The 22,402-nt window shown below is 45.5% G+C and overlaps 13 non-coding genes and 2 pseudogenes across 13 annotated transcripts; all 15 read right to left on the reverse strand.

The window, feature by feature from the left end:
• Positions 1–4,362: 4,362 nt before the first annotated feature.
• LOC141192026 (U2 spliceosomal RNA) lies at positions 4,363–4,553 on the reverse strand. The gene has a single exon (XR_012265722.1). It is a non-coding gene; the product is annotated as a U2 spliceosomal RNA (small nuclear RNA).
• A 1,115-nt stretch (positions 4,554–5,668) lies between these two features.
• LOC141192075 (U2 spliceosomal RNA) lies at positions 5,669–5,859 on the reverse strand. The gene has a single exon (XR_012265768.1). It is a non-coding gene; the product is annotated as a U2 spliceosomal RNA (small nuclear RNA).
• A 1,115-nt stretch (positions 5,860–6,974) lies between these two features.
• Positions 6,975–7,165, reverse strand: LOC141191947 (U2 spliceosomal RNA). Its single transcript, XR_012265643.1, has one exon. It is a non-coding gene; the product is annotated as a U2 spliceosomal RNA (small nuclear RNA).
• A 1,115-nt stretch (positions 7,166–8,280) lies between these two features.
• On the reverse strand, positions 8,281–8,471 carry LOC141191948 (U2 spliceosomal RNA). Its single transcript, XR_012265644.1, has one exon. It is a non-coding gene; the product is annotated as a U2 spliceosomal RNA (small nuclear RNA).
• Positions 8,472–9,586: 1,115 nt separating this feature from the next.
• LOC141192101 (U2 spliceosomal RNA) lies at positions 9,587–9,777 on the reverse strand. The gene has a single exon (XR_012265793.1). It is a non-coding gene; the product is annotated as a U2 spliceosomal RNA (small nuclear RNA).
• Positions 9,778–10,892: 1,115 nt separating this feature from the next.
• On the reverse strand, positions 10,893–11,083 carry LOC141191949 (U2 spliceosomal RNA). The gene has a single exon (XR_012265645.1). It is a non-coding gene; the product is annotated as a U2 spliceosomal RNA (small nuclear RNA).
• A 1,115-nt stretch (positions 11,084–12,198) lies between these two features.
• LOC141191950 (U2 spliceosomal RNA) lies at positions 12,199–12,389 on the reverse strand. The gene has a single exon (XR_012265646.1). It is a non-coding gene; the product is annotated as a U2 spliceosomal RNA (small nuclear RNA).
• A 1,115-nt stretch (positions 12,390–13,504) lies between these two features.
• LOC141191951 (U2 spliceosomal RNA) lies at positions 13,505–13,695 on the reverse strand. Its single transcript, XR_012265647.1, has one exon. It is a non-coding gene; the product is annotated as a U2 spliceosomal RNA (small nuclear RNA).
• A 1,115-nt stretch (positions 13,696–14,810) lies between these two features.
• LOC141192175 (U2 spliceosomal RNA) lies at positions 14,811–15,005 on the reverse strand. The gene has a single exon (XR_012265846.1). It is a non-coding gene; the product is annotated as a U2 spliceosomal RNA (small nuclear RNA).
• A 794-nt stretch (positions 15,006–15,799) lies between these two features.
• Positions 15,800–15,891, reverse strand: LOC141192214 (U2 spliceosomal RNA; annotated as a pseudogene).
• Positions 15,892–17,003: 1,112 nt separating this feature from the next.
• LOC141192155 (U2 spliceosomal RNA) lies at positions 17,004–17,186 on the reverse strand. Its single transcript, XR_012265837.1, has one exon. It is a non-coding gene; the product is annotated as a U2 spliceosomal RNA (small nuclear RNA).
• Positions 17,187–17,977: 791 nt separating this feature from the next.
• On the reverse strand, positions 17,978–18,069 carry LOC141192212 (U2 spliceosomal RNA; annotated as a pseudogene).
• A 1,115-nt stretch (positions 18,070–19,184) lies between these two features.
• LOC141191952 (U2 spliceosomal RNA) lies at positions 19,185–19,375 on the reverse strand. The gene has a single exon (XR_012265648.1). It is a non-coding gene; the product is annotated as a U2 spliceosomal RNA (small nuclear RNA).
• Positions 19,376–20,490: 1,115 nt separating this feature from the next.
• Positions 20,491–20,681, reverse strand: LOC141191953 (U2 spliceosomal RNA). Its single transcript, XR_012265649.1, has one exon. It is a non-coding gene; the product is annotated as a U2 spliceosomal RNA (small nuclear RNA).
• A 1,115-nt stretch (positions 20,682–21,796) lies between these two features.
• On the reverse strand, positions 21,797–21,987 carry LOC141191954 (U2 spliceosomal RNA). Its single transcript, XR_012265650.1, has one exon. It is a non-coding gene; the product is annotated as a U2 spliceosomal RNA (small nuclear RNA).
• Between the last annotated feature and the right edge of the window lie 415 nt (positions 21,988–22,402).

Consider the following 22,402-nt stretch of genomic DNA (forward strand, 5'->3'; position numbering starts at 1 on the left):
GGCATTCACAAAAACACTAGGAAAACCCATCCTAACTAACACCTCAAACATAAACGCATGCGACACTCTATCAAAAGCTTTCTCAAAATCCACACAAAAAACCATACATTTCCCGTTCCTAAACATACAATCTCCAATTACGTCCCTCAACAACAAGAGGTTATCAGTCATACACCTACCTGGCACCGCGCACACTTGATCATCACCAACCACACTTCCAATCACCCCACGCATACGGTTAGCCAGAATTTTGCTAAAGACTTTATAATCTGCATTGAGTAATGTAATCGGCCTCCAATTACGCAAATTCTTTTTCTCACCCTTCTTATATAGTAAAACAACTACTCCTTCTTTCATGGAATTACAAAGTACACCATTCATCCACATATATTGACATACCTCCACAAAATCAACACCAATCACATCCCATGCTTTTACATAAAACTCCACAGGCAACCCATCTTTCCCAGGTGTTTTATTCTTTTTCGCACCATCCACCGCCTTTTTAACCTCATCAAAAACAATATCCTCACTCAAACACTCACGTTCCCCTGATTCAAGCTGACTCTCCAACATACCTAACACATGCTCTTTCAAACCCCCATCCACCCATTTAGACTCAAATAAACTACTATAGAAACTATGTACCTCATCCAACACTTCCCTTCCAACCACAGTCATACCATTATCATTTACAACCTCATCCAACTCATCTTTTTTACTGCACATTTTTTTAAAAAAGTACCTCGTACACTTCTCATCCATATCCAAATGCTCAACTCTCGTCCTAAAAATAATTTCCTTCCCACGCTTTTCCAAAACACGCTTCATCTCATCTCTCGCTCCTCTGAGTTGATCACTAACATCAATTCCTTTCATACTCATTTTATGTAACCACTCAATCCTCATATTTAAATCTTTAAATCTGCCTCTTTCAATTGCTGCTTTTTTATAACCCCACCTCCTAAAAAAATTCTTAATTTCCACTTTCACCCAATCCCACCATACAGTCACATCCACAAAATTATTTTTCCTAGACCTCCACCATTCATACTTACTTTCGAAGTCTCTCATAACCCTAACATCCTCTAACAACCTAACATTTAGCTTCCATACCCCAACACCATGCACCATTTTTTTATCACCTTCAAACATACCCCACAAACATTCATGGTCTGTGAAAGAAAAAACATGCTGTTTAAAAAATTTACACACCAAACCTCTATTTGTATACAGCATGCGGTCAATCCTGGACACTATTCCTCCCCTATCAGCTCTATATGTGGCCGGTGGTGGCTTACTCAAAAATTCCGCTGCATCTAAAAAAGAAAAATCAGATGTAATTTGATTAAGGACCTTACCCGTGACATCAATTTCCCCTTCAGAAACACAATTGAAATCACCAACTAATAATATTGGAATCCTTCCAGGCAAAAATAAACGTATTTTCTCTAATAGTGCTAACCTATCCCCTTTGTTAATTGGACAATACACGTTAACAATTTTCACCCTCCACCCTCTCCCCTTAACCACTGCCATTATACAACGACCTGGCTCCACCACCATATAATTTTCAAAACTTAAATCCCTATTCCCCAACAAAATCCCCACACCATCATTTTTGTTTGTCATTGAACCTGACCAAATACTATGCCCATATACCCAGTCCTTTTCAGGAGGTGACTCTTCAATTCCGCACTCTTGCAGACAGTAAATATTTGCTCCAAGATTTTTTAGTTCTTCCAGTATAGCCAATCTTCTAGGCTTAGATTTTATAAGCCTTACATTTATTGACAGTACACTACAGCCCATGTTGGAGCCCATTTTTTAACCATATTCGGTAAAAAAGAACATACCCCCCACCGAAGAGTCAACCTTTCTCGTCTTGAAACTCGATTCCTGATGTTAAGCAGAGAATGCTGGCCCCCTCCTCCAAAAAAGACCTCCTAGGAGAGGCACTGTAGCTCTCGGGAGAGCTCCTAACACTTAAGGGGCTGATGCTCCCAATACTGGCAGGTGAAAAATCTGGCCGGAACTTCTTTGCAGAAGACACATCAGAGTCCTCATCAGGGGGCCTCACCACAGCCCCGGTGAAGTCACCCTGGCCACCACCACCTTCATGAATTGCCTCTGAGCTTTCCAAAGCCAACACCGGCGTTGTGGAGAGTGAACCGCTCACTTCTCCCTCACCACTCACATCAAGCAGAATTGACATATCTGCAGGCTCTATCTCAACAGCGCTTCCACCAGCAGGATCGGGTGCTTGCTCCATCTCTTCCATGAAGTCCCTTACTACCTCGATCGCCTCACCAATAGTGGCGGCAGTAGTAGGACGTGGGGACACGGCCTCTGCATATGACCTGGAACGATGGGGACAGTCCTTGAAAGCGTGTCCCTCCTCGCCACATGCATTACAAACCATGGAGTTAGTACACTCCATTGCCAGATGACCCTCTTTATTGCATTTCCCACAAAACTTCTCCACCGTGCAGTCCTCTTGGTAGTGTCCAAAGGATTTACACTTCCTGCAAAACCGCGGAGCACCAGGAAAATACATATACCCTCTATCCCTCCCGATGGCAAAACTGAGGGGAGGGTAGTGGATACCCCCAGGTCCCTGGGGGTCCTCCTGGAACCGTACAAAAAACTTGTGTTTGCCAGTCCACAAGCCCACCTCATTCCTCACCTTGTGTGAGTAGGACACATAGCTGCAATGACGGTTCAGGAATCTAGTAATGTCCTCCACATCCACAAGGGGGTTGTGCATAAACACAACAACTGGCACTTCCCCCTTAGTATACAATACCGTAAATGTAAGCCCATCAAGAGCCGGATGATCCAAGGCTTGCTGATCCTTTAGAGTCTTGAAAAGATTCTGGCAAGCTGCCATACGATCAAGGACTAAAACGTACCGGCCATTCTTTGGGAACTCCTGTAGGCAAATGATGTCTCCACGACCAACATTCAAAATCTTGAAGATGACGACTTCCACCAAGAACCGCAGGTTAAAGAAATTCCTCCTCGACTCCTCAATATCAATGCGAAAAGAATTTTTGACCCGAATATCATCGGTCCCGGCATAGCGAATCTTGACGCCCATTATCACCTCTCGTTTCCTCTGGACCCCCCCCCAATAGCAGCAGGCAGCTTAAGCCACCTAAGTGGCGATGCTGCAAGGCCGAGGGGGAGACACTATAGGATCCTTCTGACCAGATACAAGATCTAAGCCAAAAGGCCGAGAAGCGATAACCAGAATTGGTTTCAAACTACGGAGCCACCCAAGGATCCTGAAAAGTCCATTTGTGGAGATGAGCTCCTGGACTCCCGTTAAGAAGACATGTTGTCAACCTCTAGATCCCTTACATGCCTGCACTTTTCGGCTTGCTGCTGCTGCAATCCACGCGTTTTAGATCTGCATAACTCCACCTCTTTAAACACAGCACCTTCACCCCCTGCTGTTCCCACCTGCCTCAACACCGTTGGAAGGGAGGAGAACCAATTAAGGCGGGGGGTGGGGTGGAACGAGCAGCTGTCTCCCCTTAGCAGGAGGGCTCCTGATTACATACCTCTCCTGCTGCTGCTGCTGCTGGCTGTCCAGCAGCAGACTGAAGGTGGCTGCTGCTGTGCACAGGTATATAAAGGCTCAGAGCCTATTATGACACGCGCAGCCAGCGTTCCATTGCCACATTCCATCTACTGCAGGCAGGATACCTGGCTGGCTGAATGTCGCTGAGAAGCTCACAGAGACCGCCATAAGCAACAGTTTAACAGAATGCCACAGACTAATCAACCAAACTTTTTGGGTTGGGTTCTCTTTTATAGTCTGCAGGCATTAAATGAAAGAAGTCAGTGTTCCAGCAGAGGGAGACAACGTTTCAGAAAAGGCATTGTAGCAAACCAAAAAAGAAATTTTAAGCGCAGCAGAGTAACCAGCGCACATACCTGTTAGCTCAGGTGAGTTTAAAAGGCTGCTGTTGATAACAAGGGCATTTGCTAAATAGATGGTGTGTGTGCAACAATATACTGAAAGGTCAATTATATTGTGCAGCTTATCTCACCACCTGTAGTTATTTAGGTGAAAGCTCCAAAATGCTTGCCTAATATGTCTGTTTATCCAAAAGGAAGTAAAAAGGGAGAGCTAGAAAGATAGCATTGCATCACATTACATGGCAATGCAATGCACAGTTGCTGAAGTTGAACCAAAATGAGCTTGTAATCTGGCTTCTGCAACTTTGAACATGAAAAATCCAATGAGGAGAAGAAAAGCAAAGCCAAAGAGTCCATCCCAAAATCCGACAAACAAGCAAAATGAACAAAAAACATTGAATTCAATTCTTTCTGATTTTAGAAACTGCATTAAAGAAGGGGTGCACCGGTCCTGGAGATACTGCAATACCAGGTCAATGCATGGAGTGGACAGAGCAAGCTCTTTTTCCATCTCCCTGTTCTAAAAATCCATTTAATATATGGTCCCCAGATAGGGGACGTATCAGATATTAAACTGATAAGAACAGATACTACACTTGATCTTAGCCAAAAGGCCGAGAAGCGATAACCAGAATTGGTTTCAAACTACGGAGCCACCCAAGGATCCTGAAAAGTCCATTTGTGGAGATGAGCTCCTGGACTCCCGTTAAGAAGACATGTTGTCAACCTCTAGATCCCTTACATGCCTGCACTTTTCGGCTTGCTGCTGCTGCAATCCACGCGTTTTAGATCTGCATAACTCCACCTCTTTAAACACAGCACCTTCACCCCCTGCTGTTCCCACCCGCCTCAACACCGTTGGAAGGGAGGAGAACCAATTAAGGCGGGGGGTGGGGTGGAACGAGCAGCTGTCTACCCTTAGCAGGAGGGCTCCTGATTACATACCTCTCCTGCTGCTGCTGCTGCTGGCTGTCCAGCAGCAGACTGAAGGTGGCTGCTGCTGTGCACAGGTATATAAAGGCTCAGAGCCTATTATGACATGCGCAGCCAGCGTTCCATTGCCACATTCCATCTACTGCAGGCAGGATACCTGGCAGGCTGAATGTCGCTGAGAAGCTCACAGAGACCGCCATAAGCAACAGTTTAACAGAATGCCACAGACTAATCAACCAAACTTTTTGGGTTGGGTTCTCTTTTATAGTCTGCAGGCATTAAATGAAAGAAGTCAGTGTTCCAGCAGAGGGAGACAACGTTTCAGAAAAGGCATTGTAGCAAACCAAAAAAGAAATTTTAAGCGCAGCAGAGTAACCAGCGCACATACCTGTTAGCTCAGGTGAGTTTAAAAGGCTGCTGTTGATAACAAGGGCATTTGCTAAATAGATGGTGTGTGTGCAACAATATACTGAAAGGTCAATTATATTGTGCAGCTTATCTCACCACCTGTAGTTATTTAGGTGAAAGCTCCAAAATGCTTGCCTAATATGTCTGTTTATCCAAAAGGAAGTAAAAAGGGAGAGCTAGAAAGATAGCATTGCATCACATTACATGGCAATGCAATGCACAGTTGCTGAAGTTGAACCAAAATGAGCTTGTAATCTGGCTTCTGCAACTTTGAACATGAAAAATCCAATGAGGAGAAGAAAAGCAAAGCCAAAGAGTCCATCCCAAAATCCGACAAACAAGCAAAATGAACAAAAAACATTGAATTCAATTCTTTCTGATTTTAGAAACTGCATTAAAGAAGGGGTGCACCGGTCCTGGAGATACTGCAATACCAGGTCAATGCGTGGAGTGGACAGAGCAAGCTCTTTTTCCATCTCCCTGTTCTAAAAATCCATTTAATATATGGTCCCCAGATAGGGGACGTATCAGATATTAAACTGATAAGAACAGATATTACACTTGATCTTAGCCAAAAGGCCGAGAAGCGATAACCAGAATTGGTTTCAAACTACGGAGCCACCCAAGGATCCTGAAAAGTCCATTTGTGGAGATGAGCTCCTGGACTCCCGTTAAGAAGACATGTTGTCAACCTCTAGATCCCTTACATGCCTGCAATTTTCGGCTTGCTGCTGCTGCAATCCACGCGTTTTAGATCTGCATAACTCCACCTCTTTAAACACAGCACCTTCACCCCCTGCTGTTCCCACCCGCCTCAACACCGTTGGAAGGGAGGAGAACCAATTAAGGCGGGGGGTGGGGTGGAACGAGCAGCTGTCTACCCTTAGCAGGAGGGCTCCTGATTACATACCTCTCCTGCTGCTGCTGCTGCTGGCTGTCCAGAAGCAGACTGAAGGTGGCTGCTGCTGTGCACAGGTATATAAAGGCTCAGAGCCTATTATGACACGCGCAGCCAGCGTTCCATTGCCACATTCCATCTACTGCAGGCAGGATACCTGGCTGGCTGAATGTCGCTGAGAAGCTCACAGAGACCGCCATAAGCAACAGTTTAACAGAATGCCACAGACTAATCAACCAAACTTTTTGGGTTGGGTTCTCTTTTATAGTCTGCAGGCATTAAATGAAAGAAGTCAGTGTTCCAGCAGAGGGAGACAACGTTTCAGAAAAGGCATTGTAGCAAACCAAAAAAGAAATTTTAAGCGCAGCAGAGTAACCAGCGCACATACCTGTTAGCTCAGGTGAGTTTAAAAGGCTGCTGTTGATAACAAGGGCATTTGCTAAATAGATGGTGTGTGTGCAACAATATACTGAAAGGTCAATTATATTGTGCAGCTTATCTCACCACCTGTAGTTATTTAGGTGAAAGCTCCAAAATGCTTGCCTAATATGTCTGTTTATCCAAAAGGAAGTAAAAAGGGAGAGCTAGAAAGATAGCATTGCATCACATTACATGGCAATGCAATGCACAGTTGCTGAAGTTGAACCAAAATGAGCTTGTAATCTGGCTTCTGCAACTTTGAACATGAAAAATCCAATGAGGAGAAGAAAAGCAAAGCCAAAGAGTCCATCCCAAAATCCGACAAACAAGCAAAATGAACAAAAAACATTGAATTCAATTCTTTCTGATTTTAGAAACTGCATTAAAGAAGGGGTGCACCGGTCCTGGAGATACTGCAATACCAGGTCAATGCGTGGAGTGGACAGAGCAAGCTCTTTTTCCATCTCCCTGTTCTAAAAATCCATTTAATATATGGTCCCCAGATAGGGGACGTATCAGATATTAAACTGATAAGAACAGATACTACACTTGATCTTAGCCAAAAGGCCGAGAAGCGATAACCAGAATTGGTTTCAAACTACGGAGCCACCCAAGGATCCTGAAAAGTCCATTTGTGGAGATGAGCTCCTGGACTCCCGTTAAGAAGACATGTTGTCAACCTCTAGATCCCTTACATGCCTGCACTTTTCGGCTTGCTGCTGCTGCAATCCACGCGTTTTAGATCTGCATAACTCCACCTCTTTAAACACAGCACCTTCACCCCCTGCTGTTCCCACCCGCCTCAACACCGTTGGAAGGGAGGAGAACCAATTAAGGCGGGGGGTGGGGTGGAACGAGCAGCTGTCTACCCTTAGCAGGAGGGCTCCTGATTACATACCTCTCCTGCTGCTGCTGCTGCTGGCTGTCCAGCAGCAGACTGAAGGTGGCTGCTGCTGTGCACAGGTATATAAAGGCTCAGAGCCTATTATGACACGCGCAGCCAGCGTTCCATTGCCACATTCCATCTACTGCAGGCAGGATACCTGGCTGGCTGAATGTCGCTGAGAAGCTCACAGAGACCGCCATAAGCAACAGTTTAACAGAATGCCACAGACTAATCAACCAAACTTTTTGGGTTGGGTTCTCTTTTATAGTCTGCAGGCATTAAATGAAAGAAGTCAGTGTTCCAGCAGAGGGAGACAACGTTTCAGAAAAGGCATTGTAGCAAACCAAAAAAGAAATTTTAAGCGCAGCAGAGTAACCAGCGCACATACCTGTTAGCTCAGGTGAGTTTAAAAGGCTGCTGTTGATAACAAGGGCATTTGCTAAATAGATGGTGTGTGTGCAACAATATACTGAAAGGTCAATTATATTGTGCAGCTTATCTCACCACCTGTAGTTATTTAGGTGAAAGCTCCAAAATGCTTGCCTAATATGTCTGTTTATCCAAAAGGAAGTAAAAAGGGAGAGCTAGAAAGATAGCATTGCATCACATTACATGGCAATGCAATGCACAGTTGCTGAAGTTGAACCAAAATGAGCTTGTAATCTGGCTTCTGCAACTTTGAACATGAAAAATCCAATGAGGAGAAGAAAAGCAAAGCCAAAGAGTCCATCCCAAAATCCGACAAACAAGCAAAATGAACAAAAAACATTGAATTCAATTCTTTCTGATTTTAGAAACTGCATTAAAGAAGGGGTGCACCGGTCCTGGAGATACTGCAATACCAGGTCAATGCGTGGAGTGGACAGAGCAAGCTCTTTTTCCATCTCCCTGTTCTAAAAATCCATTTAATATATGGTCCCCAGATAGGGGACGTATCAGATATTAAACTGATAAGAACAGATACTACACTTGATCTTAGCCAAAAGGCCGAGAAGCGATAACCAGAATTGGTTTCAAACTACGGAGCCACCCAAGGATCCTGAAAAGTCCATTTGTGGAGATGAGCTCCTGGACTCCCGTTAAGAAGACATGTTGTCAACCTCTAGATCCCTTACATGCCTGCACTTTTCGGCTTGCTGCTGCTGCAATCCACGCGTTTTAGATCTGCATAACTCCACCTCTTTAAACACAGCACCTTCACCCCCTGCTGTTCCCACCCGCCTCAACACCGTTGGAAGGGAGGAGAACCAATTAAGGCGGGGGGTGGGGTGGAACGAGCAGCTGTCTACCCTTAGCAGGAGGGCTCCTGATTACATACCTCTCCTGCTGCTGCTGCTGCTGGCTGTCCAGCAGCAGACTGAAGGTGGCTGCTGCTGTGCACAGGTATATAAAGGCTCAGAGCCTATTATGACACGCGCAGCCAGCGTTCCATTGCCACATTCCATCTACTGCAGGCAGGATACCTGGCTGGCTGAATGTCGCTGAGAAGCTCACAGAGACCGCCATAAGCAACAGTTTAACAGAATGCCACAGACTAATCAACCAAACTTTTTGGGTTGGGTTCTCTTTTATAGTCTGCAGGCATTAAATGAAAGAAGTCAGTGTTCCAGCAGAGGGAGACAACGTTTCAGAAAAGGCATTGTAGCAAACCAAAAAAGAAATTTTAAGCGCAGCAGAGTAACCAGCGCACATACCTGTTAGCTCAGGTGAGTTTAAAAGGCTGCTGTTGATAACAAGGGCATTTGCTAAATAGATGGTGTGTGTGCAACAATATACTGAAAGGTCAATTATATTGTGCAGCTTATCTCACCACCTGTAGTTATTTAGGTGAAAGCTCCAAAATGCTTGCCTAATATGTCTGTTTATCCAAAAGGAAGTAAAAAGGGAGAGCTAGAAAGATAGCATTGCATCACATTACATGGCAATGCAATGCACAGTTGCTGAAGTTGAACCAAAATGAGCTTGTAATCTGGCTTCTGCAACTTTGAACATGAAAAATCCAATGAGGAGAAGAAAAGCAAAGCCAAAGAGTCCATCCCAAAATCCGACAAACAAGCAAAATGAACAAAAAACATTGAATTCAATTCTTTCTGATTTTAGAAACTGCATTAAAGAAGGGGTGCACCGGTCCTGGAGATACTGCAATACCAGGTCAATGTGTGGAGTGGACAGAGCAAGCTCTTTTTCCATCTCCCTGTTCTAAAAATCCATTTAATATATGGTCCCCAGATAGGGGACGTATCAGATATTAAACTGATAAGAACAGATATTACACTTGATCTTAGCCAAAAGGCCGAGAAGCGATAACCAGAATTGGTTTCAAACTACGGAGCCACCCAAGGATCCTGAAAAGTCCATTTGTGGAGATGAGCTCCTGGACTCCCGTTAAGAAGACATGTTGTCAACCTCTAGATCCCTTACATGCCTGCAATTTTCGGCTTGCTGCTGCTGCAATCCACGCGTTTTAGATCTGCATAACTCCACCTCTTTAAACACAGCACCTTCACCCCCTGCTGTTCCCACCCGCCTCAACACCGTTGGAAGGGAGGAGAACCAATTAAGGCGGGGGGTGGGGTGGAACGAGCAGCTGTCTACCCTTAGCAGGAGGGCTCCTGATTACATACCTCTCCTGCTGCTGCTGCTGCTGGCTGTCCAGAAGCAGACTGAAGGTGGCTGCTGCTGTGCACAGGTATATAAAGGCTCAGAGCCTATTATGACACGCGCAGCCAGCGTTCCATTGCCACATTCCATCTACTGCAGGCAGGATACCTGGCTGGCTGAATGTCGCTGAGAAGCTCACAGAGACCGCCATAAGCAACAGTTTAACAGAATGCCACAGACTAATCAACCAAACTTTTTGGGTTGGGTTCTCTTTTATAGTCTGCAGGCATTAAATGAAAGAAGTCAGTGTTCCAGCAGAGGGAGACAACGTTTCAGAAAAGGCATTGTAGCAAACCAAAAAAGAAATTTTAAGCGCAGCAGAGTAACCAGCGCACATACCTGTTAGCTCAGGTGAGTTTAAAAGGCTGCTGTTGATAACAAGGGCATTTGCTAAATAGATGGTGTGTGTGCAACAATATACTGAAAGGTCAATTATATTGTGCAGCTTATCTCACCACCTGTAGTTATTTAGGTGAAAGCTCCAAAATGCTTGCCTAATATGTCTGTTTATCCAAAAGGAAGTAAAAAGGGAGAGCTAGAAAGATAGCATTGCATCACATTACATGGCAATGCAATGCACAGTTGCTGAAGTTGAACCAAAATGAGCTTGTAATCTGGCTTCTGCAACTTTGAACATGAAAAATCCAATGAGGAGAAGAAAAGCAAAGCCAAAGAGTCCATCCCAAAATCCGACAAACAAGCAAAATGAACAAAAAACATTGAATTCAATTCTTTCTGATTTTAGAAACTGCATTAAAGAAGGGGTGCACCGGTCCTGGAGATACTGCAATACCAGGTCAATGCGTGGAGTGGACAGAGCAAGCTCTTTTTCCATCTCCCTGTTCTAAAAATCCATTTAATATATGGTCCCCAGATAGGGGACGTATCAGATATTAAACTGATAAGAACAGATACTACACTTGATCTTAGCCAAAAGGCCGAGAAGCGATAACCAGAATTGGTTTCAAACTACGGAGCCACCCAAGGATCCTGAAAAGTCCATTTGTGGAGATGAGCTCCTGGACTCCCGTTAAGAAGACATGTTGTCAACCTCTAGATCCCTTACATGCCTGCACTTTTCGGCTTGCTGCTGCTGCAATCCACGCGTTTTAGATCTGCATAACTCCACCTCTTTAAACACAGCACCTTCACCCCCTGCTGTTCCCACCCGCCTCAACACCGTTGGAAGGGAGGAGAACCAATTAAGGCGGGGGGTGGGGTGGAACGAGCAGCTGTCTACCCTTAGCAGGAGGGCTCCTGATTACATACCTCTCCTGCTGCTGCTGCTGCTGGCTGTCCAGCAGCAGACTGAAGGTGGCTGCTGCTGTGCACAGGTATATAAAGGCTCAGAGCCTATTATGACACGCGCAGCCAGCGTTCCATTGCCACATTCCATCTACTGCAGGCAGGATACCTGGCTGGCTGAATGTCGCTGAGAAGCTCACAGAGACCGCCATAAGCAACAGTTTAACAGAATGCCACAGACTAATCAACCAAACTTTTTGGGTTGGGTTCTCTTTTATAGTCTGCAGGCATTAAATGAAAGAAGTCAGTGTTCCAGCAGAGGGAGACAACGTTTCAGAAAAGGCATTGTAGCAAACCAAAAAAGAAATTTTAAGCGCAGCAGAGTAACCAGCGCACATACCTGTTAGCTCAGGTGAGTTTAAAAGGCTGCTGTTGATAACAAGGGCATTTGCTAAATAGATGGTGTGTGTGCAACAATATACTGAAAGGTCAATTATATTGTGCAGCTTATCTCACCACCTGTAGTTATTTAGGTGAAAGCTCCAAAATGCTTGCCTAATATGTCTGTTTATCCAAAAGGAAGTAAAAAGGGAGAGCTAGAAAGATAGCATTGCATCACATTACATGGCAATGCAATGCACAGTTGCTGAAGTTGAACCAAAATGAGCTTGTAATCTGGCTTCTGCAACTTTGAACATGAAAAATCCAATGAGGAGAAGAAAAGCAAAGCCAAAGAGTCCATCCCAAAATCCGACAAACAAGCAAAATGAACAAAAAACATTGAATTCAATTCTTTCTGATTTTAGAAACTGCATTAAAGAAGGGGTGCACCGGTCCTGGAGATACTGCAATACCAGGTCAATGCGTGGAGTGGACAGAGCAAGCTCTTTTTCCATCTCCCTGTTCTAAAAATCCATTTAATATATGGTCCCCAGATAGGGGACGTATCAGATATTAAACTGATAAGAACAGATACTACACTTGATCTTAGCCAAAAGGCCGAGAAGCGATAACCAGAATTGGTTTCAAACTACGGAGCCACCCAAGGATCCTGAAAAGTCCATTTGTGGAGATGAGCTCCTGGACTCCCGTTAAGAAGACATGTTGTCAACCTCTAGATCCCTTACATGCCTGCACTTTTCGGCTTGCTGCTGCTGCAATCCACGCGTTTTAGATCTGCATAACTCCACCTCTTTAAACACAGCACCTTCACCCCCTGCTGTTCCCACCCGCCTCAACACCGTTGGAAGGGAGGAGAACCAATTAAGGCGGGGGGTGGGGTGGAACGAGCAGCTGTCTACCCTTAGCAGGAGGGCTCCTGATTACATACCTCTCCTGCTGCTGCTGCTGCTGGCTGTCCAGCAGCAGACTGAAGGTGGCTGCTGCTGTGCACAGGTATATAAAGGCTCAGAGCCTATTATGACACGCGCAGCCAGCGTTCCATTGCCACATTCCATCTACTGCAGGCAGGATACCTGGCTGGCTGAATGTCGCTGAGAAGCTCACAGAGACCGCCATAAGCAACAGTTTAACAGAATGCCACAGACTAATCAACCAAACTTTTTGGGTTGGGTTCTCTTTTATAGTCTGCAGGCATTAAATGAAAGAAGTCAGTGTTCCAGCAGAGGGAGACAACGTTTCAGAAAAGGCATTGTAGCAAACCAAAAAAGAAATTTTAAGCGCAGCAGAGTAACCAGCGCACATACCTGTTAGCTCAGGTGAGTTTAAAAGGCTGCTGTTGATAACAAGGGCATTTGCTAAATAGATGGTGTGTGTGCAACAATATACTGAAAGGTCAATTATATTGTGCAGCTTATCTCACCACCTGTAGTTATTTAGGTGAAAGCTCCAAAATGCTTGCCTAATATGTCTGTTTATCCAAAAGGAAGTAAAAAGGGAGAGCTAGAAAGATAGCATTGCATCACATTACATGGCAATGCAATGCACAGTTGCTGAAGTTGAACCAAAATGAGCTTGTAATCTGGCTTCTGCAACTTTGAACATGAAAAATCCAATGAGGAGAAGAAAAGCAAAGCCAAAGAGTCCATCCCAAAATCCGACAAACAAGCAAAATGAACAAAAAACATTGAATTCAATTCTTTCTGATTATAGAAACTGCATTAAAGAAGGGGTGCACCGGTCCTGGAGATACTGCAATACCAGGTCAATGCGTGGAGTGGACAGAGCAAGCTCTTTTTCCATCTCCCTGTTCTAAAAATCCATTTAATATATGGTCCCCAGATAGGGGACGTATCAGATATTAAACTGATAAGAACAGATACTACACTTGATCTTAGCCAAAAGGCCGAGAAGCGATAACCAGAATTGGTTTCAAACTACGGAGCCACCCAAGGATCCTGAAAAGTCCATTTGTGGAGATGAGCTCCTGGACTCCCGTTAAGAAGACATGTTGTCAACCTCTAGATCCCTTACATGCCTGCACTTTTCGGCTTGCTGCTGCTGCAATCCACGCGTTTTAGATCTGCATAACTCCACCTCTTTAAACACAGCACCTTCACCCCCTGCTGTTCCCACCCGCCTCAACACCGTTGGAAGGGAGGAGAACCAATTAAGGCGGGGGGTGGGGTGGAACGAGCAGCTGTCTACCCTTAGCAGGAGGGCTCCTGATTACATACCTCTCCTGCTGCTGCTGCTGCTGGCTGTCCAGCAGCAGACTGAAGGTGGCTGCTGCTGTGCACAGGTATATAAAGGCTCAGAGCCTATTATGACACGTGCAGCCAGCGTTCCATTGCCACATTCCATCTACTGCAGGCAGGATACCTGGCTGGCTGAATGTCGCTGAGAAGCTCACAGAGACCGCCATAAGCAACAGTTTAACAGAATGCCACAGACTAATCAACCAAACTTTTTGGGTTGGGTTCTCTTTTATAGTCTGCAGGCATTAAATGAAAGAAGTCAGTGTTCCAGCAGAGGGAGACAACGTTTCAGAAAAGGCATTGTAGCAAACCAAAAAAGAAATTTTAAGCGCAGCAGAGTAACCAGCGCACATACCTGTTAGCTCAGGTGAGTTTAAAAGGCTGCTGTTGATAACAAGGGCATTTGCTAAATAGATGGTGTGTGTGCAACAATATACTGAAAGGTCAATTATATTGTGCAGCTTATCTCACCACCTGTAGTTATTTAGGTGAAAGCTCCAAAATGCTTGCCTAATATGTCTGTTTATCCAAAAGGAAGTAAAAAGGGAGAGCTAGAAAGAAAGCATTGCATCACATTACATGGCAATGCAATGCACAGTTGCTGAAGTTGAACCAAAATGAGCTTGTAATCTGGCTTCTGCAACTTTGAACATGAAAAATCCAATGAGGAGAAGAAAAGCAAAGCCAAAGAGTCCATCCCAAAATCCGACAAACAAGCAAAATGAACAAAAAACATTGAATTCAATTCTTTCTGATTTTAGAAACTGCATTAAAGAAAGGGTGCACCGGTCCTGGAGATACTGCAATACCAGGTCAATGCGTGGAGTGGACAGAGCAAGCTCTTTTTCCATCTCCCTGTTCTAAAAATCCATTTAATATATGGTCCCCAGATAGGGGACGTATCAGATATTAAACTGATAAGAACAGATTTTTTTTTTTTTTTCTTTCTTTTTTTTTTCGAAAGCCCGAATTCGTGTACAAAACCCGAGTGCGCTTAAAAAAGTGACAAGTGCCACAAAAAAAGTGCACTAGGATGCTGGTCTTCTTGAAACCCTCTCCAAAAGGAGAAGGGTCCCCCAAACCATTCCCCGTCCCTCCGAGCCAGAAGGCCACAGCGAGGAACAGGGACAAATAGCCACCTCCAGCCGGAGCCAGAGGCGACCCAATCTTACCCCCAGCACCTGCCCGAGTTCTCACCCGAGCAAGGCACTGGGAGCCAAACACTGTGCTCCCCTCCCGGAAGAGGGGAGCCAACAACGCTCTCCTCCCGAAAGAGGAGAGCCAGGGGGGTTCAGGGGGGAGCGGAACCTGATGGCCACACACTCCCCCCCTAGACCTGCCAAGAGAGGAACCCGTAAGGGAACCGCATCCCGACAAAATCCTAGCAGGACGTGACACACGTGAATAAGTGGACACACAGTGACAAAGAAATTAAATAAATAGTGAAGGTTTCACAGTATAATACTGCCCGGACCTTCGACCGGGAATTGAAAAATTCCCCATCCTAAGGCCAGAAGGCCCGGAATAAGGGTGTGTGTGAAGAAAGAAATATTGAAGTGCTAGTGCAAATGTGCCATAAACTCAAGTGGGGTTCCCAATCCCAGTGAGTTAAGGCACCACAGGGTCACCACTCCTGGGGCACTTCACACTTCGGGCTTTCGATCTTCCCCGGCTCAATGGCGTCGATCCTGGGGGGCCATGCTTTCCACTAGATGACTATATTAGCCACCTGGCGTACTAACAAGCGCCTAAACCCCAGTGTGCATAATGTATCAATCTACTAGGGCGGCAAACATCCAAAACCACCTTTTCGAAAGATACTACACTTGATCTTAGCCAAAAGGCCGAGAAGCAATAACCAGAATTGGTTTCAAACTACGGAGCCACCCAAGGATCCTGAAAAGTCCATTTGTGGAGATGAGCTACTGGACTCCCGTTAAGAAGACATGTTGTCAACCTCTAGATCCCTTACATGCCTGCACTTTTCGGCTTGCTGCTGCTGCAATCCACGCGTTTTAGATCTGCATAACTCCACCTCTTTAAACACAGCACCTTCACCCCCTGCTGTTCCCACCCGCCTCAACACCGTTGGAAGGGAGGAGAACCAATTAAGGCGGGGGGTGGGGTGGAACGAGCAGCTGTCTACCCTTAGCAGGAGGGCTCCTGATTACATACCTCTCCTGCTGCTGCTGCTGCTGGCTGTCCAGCAGCAGACTGAAGGTGGCTGCTGCTGTGCACAGGTATATAAAGGCTCAGAGCCTATTATGACACGCGCAGCCAGCGTTCCATTGCCACATTCCATCTACTGCAGGCAGGATACCTGGCTGGCTGAATGTCGCTGAGAAGCTCACAGAGACCGCCATAAGCAACAGTTTAACAGAATGCCACAGACTAATCAACCAAACTTTTTGGGTTGGGTTCTCTTTTATAGTCTGCAGGCATTAAATGAAAGAAGTCAGTGTTCCAGCAGAGGGAGACAACGTTTCAGAAAAGGCATTGTAGCAAACCAAAAAAGAAATTTTAAGCGCAGCAGAGTAACCAGCGCACATACCTGTTAGCTCAGGTGAGTTTAAAAGGCTGCTGTTGATAACAAGGGCATTTGCTAAATAGATGGTGTGTGTGCAACAATATACTGAAAGGTCAATTATATTGTGCAGCTTATCTCACCACCTGTAGTTATTTAGGTGAAAGCTCCAAAATGCTTGCCTAATATGTCTGTTTATCCAAAAGGAAGTAAAAAGGGAGAGCTAGAAAGATAGCATTGCATCACATTACATGGCAATGCAATGCACAGTTGCTGAAGTTGAACCAAAATGAGCTTGTAATCTGGCTTCTGCAACTTTGAACATGAAAAATCCAATGAGAAGAAAAGCAAAGCCAAAGAGTCCATCCCAAAATCCGACAAACAAGCAAAATGAACAAAAAACATTGAATTCAATTCTTTCTGATTTTAGAAACTGCATTAAAGAAGGGGTGCACCGGTCCTGGAGATACTGCAATACCAGGTCAATGCGTGGAGTGGACAGAGCAAGCTCTTTTTCCATCTCCCTGTTCTAAAAATCCATTTAATATATGGTCCCCAGATAGGGGACGTATCAGATATTAAACTGATAAGAACAGTTTTTTTTTTTTTTCGAAAGCCCGAATTCGTGTACAAAACCCGAGTGCGCTTAAAAAAAGTGACAAGTGCCACAAAAAAAGTGCACTAGGATGCTGGTCTTCTTGAAACCCTCTCCAAAAGGAGAAGGGTCCCCCAAACCATTCCCCGTCCCTCCGAGCCAGAAGGCCACAGCGAGGAACAGGGACAAATAGCCACCTCCAGCCAAAGCCAGAGGCGACCCAATCTTACCCCCAGCACCTGCCCGAGTTCTCATCCGAGCAAGGCACTGGAGCCAAAGACTGTGCTCCCCTCCCGGAAGAGGGGAGCCAACAACGCTCTCCTCCCGAAAGAGGAGAGCCAGGGGGGTTCAGGGGGGAGCGGAACCTGATGGCCACACACTCCCCCCCTAGACCTGCCAAGAGAGGAACCCGTAAGGGAACCGCATCCCGACAAAATCCTAGTAAGGACGTGGACACACGTGAAAAAGTGGACACACAGTGACAAAAAAATTAAATAAATAGTGAAGGTTTCACAGTATAATACTGCCCGGACCTTCGACCGGGAATTGAAAAATTCCCCATCCTAAGGCCAGAAGGCCCGGAATAAGGGTGTGTGTGAAGAAAGAAATATTGAAGTGCTAGTGCAAATGTGCCATAAACTCAAGTGGGGTTCCCAATCCCAGTGAGTTAAGGCACCCCAGGGTCACCACTCCTGGGGCACTTCACACTTCGGGCTTTCGATCTTCCCCGGCCCAATGGCGTCGATCCTGGGAGGCCATGCTTTCCACCAGATGACTATATTAGCCACCTGGCGTACTAACAAGCGCCTAAACCCCAGTGTGCATAATGTATCAATCTACTAGGGCGGCCAACATCCAAAACCGCCTTTTCGAAAGATACTACACTTGATCTTAGCCAAAAGGCCGAGAAGCGATAACCAGAATTGGTTTCAAACTACGGAGCCACCCAAGGATCCTGAAAAGTCCATTTGTGGAGATGAGCTCCTGGACTCCCGTTAAGAAGACATGTTGTCAACCTCTAGATCCCTTACATGCCTGCACTTTTCGGCTTGCTGCTGCTGCAATCCACGCGTTTTAGATCTGCATAACTCCACCTCTTTAAACACAGCACCTTCACCCCCTGCTGTTCCCACCCGCCTCAACACCGTTGGAAGGGAGGAGAACCAATTAAGGCGGGGGGTGGGGTGGAACGAGCAGCTGTCTACCCTTAGCAGGAGGGCTCCTGATTACATACCTCTCCTGCTGCTGCTGCTGCTGGCTGTCCAGCAGCAGACTGAAGGTGGCTGCTGCTGTGCACAGGTATATAAAGGCTCAGAGCCTATTATGACACGCGCAGCCAGCGTTCCATTGCCACATTCCATCTACTGCAGGCAGGATACCTGGCTGGCTGAATGTCGCTGAGAAGCTCACAGAGACCGCCATAAGCAACAGTTTAACAGAATGCCACAGACTAATCAACCAAACTTTTTGGGTTGGGTTCTCTTTTATAGTCTGCAGGCATTAAATGAAAGAAGTCAGTGTTCCAGCAGAAGGAGACAACGTTTCAGAAAAGGCATTGTAGCAAACCAAAAAAGAAATTTTAAGCGCAGCAGAGTAACCAGCGCACATACCTGTTAGCTCAGGTGAGTTTAAAAGGCTGCTGTTGATAACAAGGGCATTTGCTAAATAGATGGTGTGTGTGCAACAATATACTGAAAGGTCAATTATATTGTGCAGCTTATCTCACCACCTGTAGTTATTTAGGTGAAAGCTCCAAAATGCTTGCCTAATATGTCTGTTTATCCAAAAGGAAGTAAAAAGGGAGAGCTAGAAAGATAGCATTGCATCACATTACATGGCAATGCAATGCACAGTTGCTGAAGTTGAACCAAAATGAGCTTGTAATCTGGCTTCTGCAACTTTGAACATGAAAAATCCAATGAGGAGAAGAAAAGCAAAGCCAAAGAGTCCATCCCAAAATCCGACAAACAAGCAAAATGAACAAAAAACATTGAATTCAATTCTTTCTGATTTTAGAAACTGCATTAAAGAAGGGGTGCACCGGTCCTGGAGATACTGCAATACCAGGTCAATGCGTGGAGTGGACAGAGCAAGCTCTTTTTCCATCTCCCTGTTCTAAAAATCCATTTAATATATGGTCCCCAGATAGGGGACGTATCAGATATTAAACTGATAAGAACAGATACTACACTTGATCTTAGCCAAAAGGCCGAGAAGCGATAACCAGAATTGGTTTCAAACTACGGAGCCACCCAAGGATCCTGAAAAGTCCATTTGTGGAGATGAGCTCCTGGACTCCCGTTAAGAAGACATGTTGTCAACCTCTAGATCCCTTACATGCCTGCACTTTTCGGCTTGCTGCTGCTGCAATCCACGCGTTTTAGATCTGCATAACTCCACCTCTTTAAACACAGCACCTTCACCCCCTGCTGTTCCCACCCGCCTCAACACCGTTGGAAGGGAGGAGAACCAATTAAGGCGGGGGGTGGGGTGGAACGAGCAGCTGTCTACCCTTAGCAGGAGGGCTCCTGATTACATACCTCTCCTGCTGCTGCTGCTGCTGGCTGTCCAGCAGCAGACTGAAGGTGGCTGCTGCTGTGCATAGGTATATAAAGGCTCAGAGCCTATTATGACACGCGCAGCCAGCGTTCCATTGCCACATTCCATCTACTGCAGGCAGGATACCTGGCTGGCTGAATGTCGCTGAGAAGCTCACAGAGACCGCCATAAGCAACAGTTTAACAGAATGCCACAGACTAATCAACCAAACTTTTTGGGTTGGGTTCTCTTTTATAGTCTGCAGGCATTAAATGAAAGAAGTCAGTGTTCCAGCAGAGGGAGACAACGTTTCAGAAAAGGCATTGTAGCAAACCAAAAAAGAAATTTTAAGCGCAGCAGAGTAACCAGCGCACATACCTGTTAGCTCAGGTGAGTTTAAAAGGCTGCTGTTGATAACAAGGGCATTTGCTAAATAGATGGTGTGTGTGCAACAATATACTGAAAGGTCAATTATATTGTGCAGCTTATCTCACCACCTGTAGTTATTTAGGTGAAAGCTCCAAAATGCTTGCCTAATATGTCTGTTTATCCAAAAGGAAGTAAAAAGGGAGAGCTAGAAAGATAGCATTGCATCACATTACATGGCAATGCAATGCACAGTTGCTGAAGTTGAACCAAAATGAGCTTGTAATCTGGCTTCTGCAACTTTGAACATGAAAAATCCAATGAGGAGAAGAAAAGCAAAGCCAAAGAGTCCATCCCAAAATCCGACAAACAAGCAAAATGAACAAAAAACATTGAATTCAATTCTTTCTGATTTTAGAAACTGCATTAAAGAAGGGGTGCACCGGTCCTGGAGATACTGCAATACCAGGTCAATGCGTGGAGTGGACAGAGCAAGCTCTTTTTCCATCTCCCTGTTCTAAAAATCCATTTAATATATGGTCCCCAGATAGGGGACGTATCAGATATTAAACTGATAAGAACAGATACTACACTTGATCTTAGCCAAAAGGCCGAGAAGCGATAACCAGAATTGGTTTCAAACTACGGAGCCACCCAAGGATCCTGAAAAGTCCATTTGTGGAGATGAGCTCCTGGACTCCCGTTAAGAAGACATGTTGTCAACCTCTAGATCCCTTACATGCCTGCACTTTTCGGCTTGCTGCTGCTGCAATCCACGCGTTTTAGATCTGCATAACTCCACCTCTTTAAACACAGCACCTTCACCCCCTGCTGTTCCCACCCGCCTCAACACCGTTGGAAGGGAGGAGAACCAATTAAGGCGGGGGGTGGGGTGGAACGAGCAACTGTCTACCCTTAGCAGGAGGGCTCCTGATTACATACCTCTCCTGCTGCTGCTGCTGCTGGCTGTCCAGCAGCAGACTGAAGGTGGCTGCTGCTGTGCACAGGTATATAAAGGCTCAGAGCCTATTATGACACGCGCAGCCAGCGTTCCATTGCCACATTCCATCTACTGCAGGCAGGATACCTGGCTGGCTGAATGTCGCTGAGAAGCTCACAGAGACCGCCATAAGCAACAGTTTAACAGAATGCCACAGACTAATCAACCAAACTTTTTGGGTTGGGTTCTCTTTTATAGTCTGCAGGCATTAAATGAAAGAAGTCAGTGTTCCAGCAGAAGGAGACAACGTTTCAGAAAAGGCATTGTAGCAAACCAAAAAAGAAATTTTAAGCGCAGCAGAGTAACCAGCGCACATACCTGTTAGCTCAGGTGAGTTTAAAAGGCTGCTGTTGATAACAAGGGCATTTGCTAAATAGATGGTGTGTGTGCAACAATATACTGAAAGGTCAATTATATTGTGCAGCTTATCTCACCACCTGTAGTTATTTAGGTGAAAGCTCCAAAATGCTTGCCTAATATGTCTGTTTATCCAAAAGGAAGTAAAAAGGGAGAGCTAGAAAGATAGCATTGCATCACATTACATGGCAATGCAATGCACAGTTGCTGAAGTTGAACCAAAATGAGCTTGTAATCTGGCTTCTGCAACTTTGAACATGAAAAATCCAATGAGGAGAAGAAAAGCAAAGCCAAAGAGTCCATCCCAAAATCCGACAAACAAGCAAAATGAACAAAAAACATTGAATTCAATTCTTTCTGATTTTAGAAACTGCATTAAAGAAGGGGTGCACCGGTCCTGGAGATACTGCAATACCAGGTCAATGCGTGGAGTGGACAGAGCAAGCTCTTTTTCCATCTCCCTGTTCTAAAAATCCATTTAATATATGGTCCCCAGATAGGGGACGTATCAGATATTAAACTGATAAGAACAGATACTACACTTGATCTTAGCCAAAAGGCCGAGAAGCGATAACCAGAATTGGTTTCAAACTACGGAGCCACCCAAGGATCCTGAAAAGTCCATTTGTGGAGATGAGCTCCTGGACTCCCGTTAAGAAGACATGTTGTCAACCTCTAGATCCCTTACATGCCTGCACTTTTCGGCTTGCTGCTGCTGCAATCCACGCGTTTTAGATCTGCATAACTCCACCTCTTTAAACACAGCACCTTCACCCCCTGCTGTTCCCACCCGCCTCAACACCGTTGGAAGGGAGGAGAACCAATTAAGGCGGGGGGTGGGGTGGAACGAGCAGCTGTCTACCCTTAGCAGGAGGGCTCCTGATTACATACCTCTCCTGCTGCTGCTGCTGCTGGCTGTCCAGCAGCAGACTGAAGGTGGCTGCTGCTGTGCACAGGTATATAAGGGCTCAGAGCCTATTATGACAC

This window comes from Phyllobates terribilis, unplaced genomic scaffold, assembly GCF_046119375.1.
Source record: "Phyllobates terribilis strain yellow unplaced genomic scaffold, ASM4611937v1 Scaffold_52__1_contigs__length_9100884, whole genome shotgun sequence".
Lineage (NCBI taxonomy): Eukaryota > Metazoa > Chordata > Amphibia > Anura > Dendrobatidae > Phyllobates > Phyllobates terribilis.